Raw genomic sequence first — 12,377 nt, 5'->3', positions numbered from 1 at the left:
TCTGATAAGGAAGGATAATTGAGGTTATTATGAATTTGCATCTGGGACCGTTTAACCGTGTACCTGTGACGTCGCAGGTCTGTCAGTCACGCCATGGGGGAACACGTCAGGAAAAGGCGACGCGGAGCTGGAGGAGAATACTAATGACAATCTGGAACTTAATGATGTATTTAATTGCTAGTCGAGTCCTTACATTTTTTATACGAATTCAGCTGTGAATGAATGGATGGATGGATGGATGGATGGATGGAGGATGGATGGATGGTGGAGGGTGAATGGATGGATAGATGGAGGGTGGATGGATGGATGGTGGAGGGTGAATGGATGGATGGATGGAGGATGGATGGATTATGGTGGAGGGTGAATGGATGGATAGATGGAGGGTGGATGGATGGATGGACACCTTAACTGTCCCTCTTAAGACCCTCTTCATCCCCTCTACAGTTTCTCTCGTATTTATTTTGCCATTATGATTGCTGGTCCTAGCATAGATTACTTTTTTCACTTACTTAGACAAATGTATTGGGAGGATGGAGGGAGGATGGATGGATGGATGGATGAATGAAAACCTTTATTTCCCTTTGAGGATGTTTACATCAGTCTGAGCGTAACAATCAGATGAAACTGGGTGCAAGGGGTAGTGGTGGTTCGTGGATAGTGAGTTGGACTGGTGATCAGAAGGTCAAATCCCATCAGGGAACACCACCACTAGTGTGACCTTGAGCAAGGCACTTAGCCCTAAGTTACTCCAGGGAGAGACTGTTCCTGTCATCTCTAGTTGTAAGTTGCTTTGCATAAAAGCGTCTGCTAAATGGTGTAAGTGTAAACAAGAGAACAATAACCTAGAGACGGTGTGGAACAGTACAGGCCACGTGGAACAGTACAGACCACGTGGAACAGTACATGCCGCGTGGAACAGTACAGGCCACGTGGAACAGTACAGGCCATGTGGAACAGTACAGGCCATGTGGAACAGTACAGGCCATGTGGAACAGTACAGGCCATGTGGAACAGTACAGGCCATGTGGAACAGTACAGGCCATGTGGAACAGTACAGGCCATGTGGAACAGTAGAGGCCACGTGGAACAGTACAGGCCATGTGGAACAGTAGAGACCACGTGGAACAGTACAGGCCGCGTGGAACAGTACAGGCCATGTGGAACAGTAGAGGCCATGTGGAAAAATACAGGCCGCGTGGAACAGTACAACAGTACAGGCCATGTGGAACAGTACAGGCCATGTGGAACAGTAGAGGCCATGTGGAACAGTACAGGCCATGTGAAACAGTAGAGGCCATGTGGAACAGTACAGGCCATGTGGAACAGTAGAGGTCATGTGGAACAGTACAGGCCGCGTGGAACACTACAGTCCATGTGGAACTGTAGAGGCCATGTGGAACAGCACAGGCCGCGTGGAACAGTACAACAGTACAGGCCATGTGGAACAGTACAGGCCATGTGGAACAGTATAGGCCATGTGGAACAGTACAGGAACAGTACAGGCCATGTGGAACAGTAGAGGCCGCGTGGAACACTACAGGCCATGTGGAACAGTAGAGGCCATGTGGAACAGTACAGGCCGCGTGGAACAGTAGAGGCCATGTGGAACAGTACAGGCCGCGTGGAACACTACAGGCCATGTGGAACAGTAGAGGCCATGTGGAACAGTACAGGCCGCGTGGAACAGTACAACAGTACAGGCCATGTGGAACAGTACAGGCCATGTGGAACAGTACAGATGGTGTGGAACAGTACAGGCCATGTGGAACAGTAGACGCCATGTGGAACAGTAGAGGCCATGTGGAACAGTACAGACCATGTGGAACAGTACAGGCCATGTGGAACAGTACAGGCGTTGGAACAGCACAGGCCTTGTGGAACAGTAGAGGCCATGTGGAACAGTACAGGCTATGTGGAACAGTACAGACCATGTGGAACAGTACAGGCGGTGGAACAGTACAGGCCATGTGGAACAGTACAGGCCATGTGGAACAGTACAGGCCATGTGGAACAGTACAGGCCATGTGGAACAGTACAGGCCATGTGGAACAGTACAGACCATGTGGAACAGTACAGGCCATGTGGAACAGTAATAATAATAATAATAATAATAATTTATTCAATTTATATAGCGCTTTTCCGAGGCTCAAAGACGCTGACAATATAGGATACACATGGGGAAACACAAAAACAACAAGTAACAACAACAAGTAACATGGAACACAGAGTCAGCGAACCATGTGGAAGACCATGTGGAACAGTACAGGCCATGTGGAACAGTATAGACCATGTGGAACAGTACAGACCATGTGGAACAGTACAGGCCATGTGGAAAAGTACAGGCCATGTGGAACAGTACAGACCATGTGGAACAGTGCAGGCCATGTGGAACAGTACAGGTATTGGAACAGCACAGGCCTTGTGGAACAGTAGAGGCAATATGGAACAGTACAGGCCATGTGGAACAGTACAGACCATGTGGAACAGTACAGGCCATGTGGAACAGTACAGACCATGTGGAACAGTACAGGCCATGTGGAACAGTAGAGGCCATGTGGAACAGTACAGGCCATGTGGAACAGTAGAGGCCATGTGGAACAGTACAGGCCGCGTGGAACACTACAGACCATGTGGAACAGTACAGGCCATGTGGAACAGTAGAGGCCATGTGGAACAGTACAGGCCATGTGGAACAGTAGAGGCCATGTGGAACAGTACAGGCCGCGTGGAACAGTACAACAGTACAAGCCATGTGGAACAGTACAGGCCATGTGAGACAGTACAGGCCATGTGGAACAGTACAGGAACAGCACAGGCCATGTGGAACAGTAGAGGCCATGTGGAACAGTACAGGCCGCGTGGAACACTACAGGCCATGTGGAACAGTAGAGGCCATGTGGAACAGTACAGGCCGCGTGGAACAGTACAACAGTACAGGCCATGTGGAACAGTACAGGCCATGTGGAACAGTACAGACCATGTGGAACAGTAGAGGCCATGTGGAACAGTAGAGGCCATGTGGAACAGTAGAGGCCATGTGGAACAGTACAGACCATGTGGAACAGTACAGGCCATGTGGAACAGTAGAGGCCATGTGGAACAGTAGAGGCCATGTGGAACAGTACAGACCATGTGGAACAGTACAGGCCATGTGGAACAGTAGAGGCCATGTGGAACAGTAGAGGCCATGTGGAACAGTACAGACCATGTGGAACAGTACAGGCCATGTGGAACAGTACAGGCGTTGGAACAGCACAGGCCTTGTGGAACAGTAGAGGCCATGTGGAACAGTACAGATGTGTGGAACAGAACAGACCATGTGGAACAGTACAGACCATGTGGAACAGTACAGACCATGTGGAACAGTACAGGCGTGGATGGATGGTGTGGAACAGTACAGTCCATGTGGAACAGTACAGGCCATGTGGAACAGTACAGGCCATGTGGAACAGTACAGGCCACGTGGAACAGTACAGGCCATGTGGAACAGTACAGATGTGTGGAACAGCACAGACCATGTGGAACAGTACAGACCATGTGGAACAGTACAGACCATGTGGAACAGTACAGGCGTGGATGGATGGTGTGGAACAGTACAGGCCATGTGGAACAGTACAGACCATGTGGAACAGTACATGCTATGTGGAACAGTACAGACCATGTGGAACAGTACAGGCCATATGGAACAGTATAGACCATGTGGAACAGTACAGACCATGTGGAACAGTACAGGTCATGTGGAACAGTACAGGCCATGTGGAACAGTACAGACCATGTGGAACAGTGCAGGCCATGTGGAACAGTATAGGCGTTGGAACAGCACAGGCCTTGTGGAACAGTAGAGGCAATGTGGAACAGTACAGGCGGTGGAACAGTACAGGCCATGTGGAACAGTACAGGCCATGTGGAACAGTACAGACCATGTGGAACAGTACAGGCTATGTGGAACAGTACAGGCCATGTGGAACAGTACAGGCCATGTGGAACAGTACAGGCCATGTGGAACAGTACAGGCCATGTGGAACAGTACAGACCATGTGGAACAGTACAGGCCATGTGGAACAGTATAGACCATGTGGAACAGTACAGACCATGTGGAACAGTACAGGCCATGTGGAACAGTACAGGCCATGTGGAACAGTACAGGCCACGTGGAACAGTACAGGCCATATGGATGGATGGTGTGGAAAAGTACAGGCCATGTGGAACAGTACAGGCCATGTGGAACAGTACAGGCCACGTGGAACAGTACAGGCCATGTGGAACAGTACAGATGTGTGGAACAGTACAGACCATGTGGAACAGTACAGACCATGTGGAACAGTACAGGCCATGTGGAACAGTACAGGCCACGTGGAACAGTACAGGCCATGTGGAACAGTACAGATGTGTGGAACAGCACAGACCATGTGGAACAGTACAGACCATGTGGAACAGTACAGACCATGTGGAACAGTACAGGCGTGGATGGATGGTGTGGAACAGTACAGGCCATGTGGAACAGTACAGACCATGTGGAACAGTACATGCTATGTGGAACAGTACAGACCATGTGGAACAGTACAGGCCATATGGAACAGTATAGACCATGTGGAACAGTACAGACCATGTGGAACAGTACAGGTCATGTGGAACAGTACAGGCCATGTGGAACAGTACAGACCATGTGGAACAGTGCAGGCCATGTGGAACAGTATAGGCGTTGGAACAGCACAGGCCTTGTGGAACAGTAGAGGCAATGTGGAACAGTACAGGCGGTGGAACAGTACAGGCCATGTGGAACAGTACAGGCCATGTGGAACAGTACAGACCATGTGGAACAGTACAGGCTATGTGGAACAGTACAGGCCATGTGGAACAGTACAGGCCATGTGGAACAGTACAGGCCATGTGGAACAGTACAGGCCATGTGGAACAGTACAGACCATGTGGAACAGTACAGGCCATGTGGAACAGTATAGACCATGTGGAACAGTACAGACCATGTGGAACAGTACAGGCCATGTGGAACAGTACAGGCCATGTGGAACAGTACAGGCCACGTGGAACAGTACAGGCCATATGGATGGATGGTGTGGAAAAGTACAGGCCATGTGGAACAGTACAGGCCATGTGGAACAGTACAGGCCACGTGGAACAGTACAGGCCATGTGGAACAGTACAGATGTGTGGAACAGTACAGACCATGTGGAACAGTACAGACCATGTGGAACAGTACAGACCATGTGGAACAGTACAGGCGTGGATGGATGGTGTGGAACAGTACAGGCCATGTGGAACAGTACAGGCCATGTGGAACAGTACAGACCATGTGGAACAGTACAGGCTATGTGGAACAGTACAGGCCATGTGGAACAGTACAGGCCACGTGGAACAGTACAGGCCATATGGATGGATGGTGTGGAACAGTACAGGCCTTGTGGAACAGTACAGACCATGTGGAACAGTACAGGCGGTGGAACAGTAGAATAGAATAGAATAGACTTTATTGTCGTTGTACAGTTGCCTATACAATGAAAGCCGATTATTTTTTCCGCTGACTTCACCACTCTCTGCAGTCTCTTTTTGTCCACTACTTTGCAGCCAGCGTACCATGCTGTGATGGAGAATGTCAGCACACTCTCAATGATGGAGTGGTAGAAGGTTACCAGCAGCTTCTCCTCCACCCTGTTTCTTTTGAGAACTCTCAGGAAATGGAGTCTCTGCTGGGCCTTCTTTACCACCGCTGTGGTGTTGGCTGACCAGGTGAGGTCCTCTGAGATGTGGGTTCCCAGGAACTTAAAGGAGGGGACTCTCTCCACAACGTCTCCGTTGATGTAGAGTGGAGCAGGGTCTGCCTTTACCATTCTGAAGTCCATGACCACTTCCTTGGTCTTCTTGATGTTGAGAGTCAGGTTGTTTGTGACACACCACTCTGTCAGCCGCTGCACCTCGTCCCTGTAGGCTGACTCATCCCCTCCAGTTATGAGCCCCACCAAGGTGGTGTCATCCGCAAATTTAATTATTGCATTGGTGGGGTGGGTGGGGGTACAGTCATGGGTGTAGATGGAGTACAGGAGAGGGCTCAGAACACAGCCCTGTGGAGAGCCGGTGCTGAGCATGAGGGTGGAGGAGTTGTGTGGACCCATCTTGACTGTCTGTGGGCGGTTGGAAAGGAAGTCTTTGATCCAGGCACAGGTGGCGGGGGGGAAGTCCAGGGCAGCTAGATTGTCCACGAGGATATCGGGGATGATGGTATTAAAAGCTGCACTGTAATCAACAAAGAGCATCCTCACCGAGGACTCCGGGTGTTCTAGGTGGCTCAGAGCAGTGTGGAGGGCTGTAGAGATGGCATCGTCAGTAGACCTGTTTGCTCTGTAAGCGAATTGGTGAGGATCAAAGCCTGGGGGGAGGCGGTCTTAGATGTGGTGAGATATGAGTTTCTCGAAGCACTTTGCGACCACTGGTGTTAGGGCAATAGGTCTGTAGTCATTGAGGTTATTTATGGTTGGGGTTTTGGGGAGTGGGATTATTGTGGCTGATTTGAGGCAAGGTGGAACGGATGCCTGACTCAGGGAGAGATTGAAGATCTTTGTGAAGACAGGTGCGAGCTGAATTGCACAGGCTTTCAGCACTACCCCAGGTATTCCATCAGGACCGGTGGCTTTCCTTGTGTTCACAGACCTGAACACACGACTCACTTGATGTTCTTCGACATTGAAAGTGTATGTGCTTCCGGACTGTGATGTCAGTGTCGCTGTGTTGGGCCTTGTTGCTTCGAACCGGGCAAAGTGATGGTTTAAGTCTTCTGCCAGCGAGGCTTCTGCACTGAGGGTCACAGGAGAGCTCCCTTTGTAGTTGGTGAGGTGTTTCAATCCCTGCCACACTTGACGTGAGTTATTGTCTGATAGGTGGCCCTCCACCTTCCTCTTATATGCCTCCTTGGCACCTTTTATGCCCCTTCTCAAGTCTGCCCTTGCTGAGCTGTACAGGGCCTTGTCACCTGTCTTGAAGGCGGAGTTACGGGCACTCAGGAGTGACTGAACTTCACTTGTCATCCAGGGCCTCCGGTTTGGATAAACACGGACGTGCTTTTCAACCATGACATTATCCGTACAGAACTTAATGTAGGATAGTACATTGTCAGTGAAGCCCTGTAGGTCTGGTTGTTCTAGGATACTCCATTCTGTCTGAGTGAAGCAGTCCTGTAGCTCTGAGAGTGAACCCTCTGGCCAGGTTTTGACAGTCTTTGTAACTGGCTTCGTTCTCCTCCTGAGGGGACAGTATGCTGGGATAAGCATGAGTGAAATATGGTCAGATAGTCCGAGATGTGGGAGGGGGACTGCTCTGTAGGCATGCTTCAGATTGGAATAGACACGGTCCAGTGTGTTAGCCCCTCTGGTGGAACATTGTACATACTGTACAAATTGGGGGAGGACTGTCTTTAAGCAGGCTTGATTAAAATCACCAGCAATAATCTGTACTCCCTCAGGATGTGCTAGCTGTTGTTTGTTTACAATGTTGTATAGGTGGGAGAGAGCTGTGCTAACATCAGCATCTGGTGGTATATACACAGCAGTAATGATAACTACTGTCAGCTCCCTGGGCAAGTAAAAAGGTCTGCAAACAACTGTCATTGTTTCTATGTCAGGAGAACAGTAGGTATTCTAATCTTGCTGTTGATGCACCAGTCGTTGTGAACATAGACACACAGCCCTCCTCCCCTGCTCTTACCAGAGTCACTGTTCCTGTCATAGCGGTGGATGGTGCGGCCCGCTAGCTGTACAGTAGCCTCGGGGATTAGCTTGTGTAACCATGTCTCCGTGACGATTAGTACACAACATTCACGAGCAGAGGAATTGGCTGTGAGTTGTAGCTCCAGTTCGTCAATCTTGTGGACGATTGATCTTGCAATTGTTAGGAAGATGCTGGGTAATGGTGGTTTGAATGGCTGCTTCCTTAGCCTGGTTATCAGCCCCGCTCGACATCCCCGCTTTTGCTTGCGCTCCCTACGCCGCCTGCGTTGCTTAGGGATGTAAACAATCCAGGGGGACTCCGTCGGTCTCGCTATCTCCGATGGGATGTTGTGGGTCCGCTGGTAGTCGCTGGTAATCGCAACCTGGAAATGCGATCCGATATTCCGGAGCACTGCGTTGTTAGGTGTATTTAAGTGCATGACACCCCGTCATTAGACAAACTAACAGTGGTGTGCCGTCAGGGCCAGCAAGGCTTTCTCTGCTGGCCTAAACATCATCAGAATATACATTTTATTTTAATATATTTTTTCCACAAATATGTATTAATGATTCCCCATAGTCTATTCTCTTCATTTCATAGCTTTCCTCTTGGTTGCGCTGCTTCCAGTCTCCGATTGAGATTTGGAGGGCTGGCCTTTATGTTAGAGCTTTTATCCAATCAAAATGTGTTGCTAGGGGGCTCCAAAATCTGCCTGCCTGCACGTTAAACGGTGCCGCCAATTCGACCTGTAACTTAACGTTGGAACGAGAAAACCTGTGGCGTTCCTAGTAAACCTACGTAGATGCGAGCAAAAGCAACAACGGCGCCTGCTGTAAGGCTCAATGATGTCAGCACCCAGCACGTCTTTTGATTGGATACGCACTATTGATACGCACTATTGATACGCACTATTGATATTCACTATTGAGATGCGTATATGCCGGTAGATGTGAAACTTTTGAAAGTGCGCAGGGAAACGGAGCATCACAACGAAAGCTTTCGTTGACTGATCGATAATACTGATCGATTGTGTCCTGTTTTTGGGTAAACAATAACTTTCATTTAGGGGACACGATGAAAGCACCGAGTCCACAAACAGAGGAAACTACGTTGAGCTTCTTTCTTTTCTGGCTGAAAACAACCCAGATTTACATTACCACCTGTCCACAAACAAAGTGTTTACTGGGACGTCAGGCAAAATACAAAACGACCTGATTTTTGCTATTGCTTAAGTGATGGGAGAAGAGATCAAAATGGAGATTAAAAAGGCACCCTTTGTCGCTATTATGGTGGACGAGACGACAGACGTGGGTAATGTAGCGATCTTAAAGATGTTAGTTTAACACTCTTCATTGTAAATGCGGATTTATTGATTAAAAATGCTTCGGAAATATTAATATAACTCTGTTGTACTTGTCTGACTATGTTAAGGTGATGCAACGCCCGGTTATACTGTGTTTCTGTCTAGTTTCTAGAGCCATGGCGTCATAACGATGGTATTAAGAGGTAGAATAATTCAGGTAGGAATGTGTCGGACATCACTGAAGGCCTAGGTGTGAAATGCACCGCCCGCCACTGCAAACTAAGTATACGAACAATACAAATATAATGCGCCTAGTCAGAGAGCCAGTAGCCGCAGCAACCGTGTGCGCCGCCGTCTTACAGTACAGTACAGTACTGTACAGCCTGTACAGTACGTCAGTACAGGCCATGTGGAACAGTACAGGCCATGTGGAACAGTACAGACCATGTGGAACAGTACAGGCCATGTGGAACAGTACAGACCATGTGGAACAGTACAGGCCATGTGGAACAGTTCAGGCCATGTGGAACAGTACAGGCCATGTGGAACAGTACAGGCCATGTGGAACAGTAATAATAATAATAATAATAATAATTATTATTATTATTTATTCAATTTATATAGCGCTTTTCCGAGTCTCAAAGACGCTGACAATATAGGATACATATGGGGAAACACAAAAACAACAAGTAACAACAACAACAACAACCTTTTGCTTAACACCAGCAAAACAAAGGAGTTGGTGGTGGATTTTAGGAGGAAGAGAAGGACCCCAGCCCCCATCACCATCAAGGGGGTGGAAGTCGAGAGGGTGGACTCCTACAGGTACCTGGGAGTACAAATTAATAACAAACTGGACTGGACTGACAACACCGAGGCTCTTCTCAGGAAAGGGCAGAGCAGACTGTTTTTCCTGAGAAGGCTGAGGTCTTTCGGCGTCTGCAACAAGCTGCTGCGAATGTTTTATCAGTCGGTGGTTGCCAGCGTTCTGTTCTTCGCCGTGGCCTGCTGGGGTGGAAACATCTGTGCCAGGGATGCTGCGAAGCTAAACAAACTGGTGAAGAAGGCCAGCTCTGTGGTGGGGACCGGGCTGGACAGCCTAGAGGTGGTGGCAGAACAGAGGATGGGGAAAAAACTGGCGGCCATGCTGGCCAATCCCTCCCACCCGATGTACTGCGAGCTGGCGGGGATGAGGAGCAATTTCAGCCACAGATTTGTTCTCCCCCGTCAAAGTACAAAAAGATTTGGACAGTCCTTTGTTCCAGCTGCACTCCGACTCTACAACCAGGCCCTGCAGGGTGGGGGAGACCTGGAGCTGGAACTTTGGAACTTGGAACTTTTTACTTATTGAGCCTGCACTGTTTTATTTATTTATTTATTGAATGTTTTCTGTCTGCCCTAACTAAGCTGTTTGACAACAAAATTTCCCCATTGGGTACAATAAAGGTTTTCATCTTCATCATCTAGTAACATGGAACACAGAGTCAGCGAACCATGTGGAAGACCATGTGGAACAGTACAGGCCATGTGGAACAGTATAGACCATGTGGAACAGTACAGACCATGTGAAACAGTACACGCCATGTGGAACAGTACAGGCCATGTGGAACAGTACAGACCATGTGGAACAGTGCAGGCCATGTGGAACAGTACAGGCGTTGGAACAGCACAGGCCTTGTGGAACAGTAGAGGCAATGTGGAACAGTACAGGCGGTGGAACAGTACAGGCCATGTGGAACAGTACAGACCATGTGGAACAGTACAGGCCATGTGGAACAGTACAGACCATGTGGAACAGTACAGGCCATGTGGAACAGTAGAGGCCATGTGGAACAGTACAGGCCATGTGGAACAGTAGAGGCCATGTGGAACAGTACAGGCCGCGTGGAACACTACAGGCCATGTGGAACAGTAGAGGCCATGTGGAACAGTACAGGCCGCGTGGAACAGTACAACAGTACAGGCCATGTGGAACAGTACAGGCCATGTGGAACAGTACAGGAACAGTACAGGCCATGTGGAACAGTAGAGGCCGCGTGGAACACTACAGGCCATGTGGAACAGTAGAGGCCATGTGGAACAGTACAGGCCGCGTGGAACACTACAGGCCATGTGGAACAGTACAGGCCATGTGGAACAGTACAGGCCATGTGGAACAGTACAACAGTACAGGCCATGTGGAACAGTACAGGCCATGTGGAACAGTACAGGCCATGTGGAACAGTACAGATGGTGTGGAACAGTACAGGCCATGTGGAACAGTAGAGGCCATGTGGAACAGAAGAGGCCATGTGGAACAGTACAGACCATGTGGAACAGTACAGGCCATGTGGAACAGTACAGGCGTTGGAACAGCACAGGCCTTTTGGAACAGTAGAGGCCATGTGGAACAGTACAGGCTATGTGGAACAGTACAGACCATGTGGAACAGTACAGGCGGTGGAACAGTACAGGCCATGTGGAACAGTACAGGCCATGTGGAACAGTACAGACCATGTGGAACAGTACAGGCCATGTGGAACAGTACAGACCATGTGGAACAGTACAGGCCACGTGGAACAGTACAGGCCATATGGATGGATGGTGTGGAACAGTACAGGCCATGTGGAACAGTACAGGCCATGTGGAACAGTACAGGCCATGTGGAACAGTACAGGCCATGTGGAACAGTACAGATGTGTGGAACAGAACAGACCTAGTGGAACAGTACAGTCCATGTGGAACAGTACAGACCATGTGGAACAGTACAGGCGTGGATGGATGGTGTGGAACAGTACACGCCATGTGGAACAGTACAGGCCATGTGGAACAGTACAGACCATGTGGAACAGTACAGGCATGGATGGATAGTGTGGAACAGTACAGGCCATGTGGAACAGTACAGGCGTGGATGGATGGTGTGGAGGAGTAGAGGCTATGTGGAACAGTACAGGCCATGTGGAACAGTACAGGCCGCGTGGAACACTACAGGCCATGTGGAACAGTAGAGGCCATTTGGAACAGTACAGGCCGCGTCGAACAGTACAATAGTACAGGCCATGTGGAACAGTACAGGAACAGTACAGGCCACGTGGAACAGTACAGGCCATGTAGAACAGTACAGACCATGTGGAACAGTACAGATGGTGTGGAACAGTACAGGCCAAGTGGAACAGTACAGGTCATGTGGAACAGTAAAGGCCATGTGGAACAGTAGAGGCCATGTGGAACAGTACAGGCCTTGTGGAACAGTACAGACCATGTGGAACAGTACAGGCCATGTGGAACAGTACAGGCTGTGGAAAAGGCCATGTGGAACAGTAGAGGCCATGTGGAACAGTACAGGCTATGTGGAACAGTAGAGACCATGTGGAACAGT

This window comes from Nansenia antarctica, assembly GCF_963989245.1.
Source record: "Nansenia antarctica genome assembly, chromosome: 6".
Taxonomy (NCBI): Eukaryota; Metazoa; Chordata; class Actinopteri; order Argentiniformes; family Microstomatidae; genus Nansenia; species Nansenia antarctica.
This window is presented reverse-complemented; position numbering follows the sequence as displayed.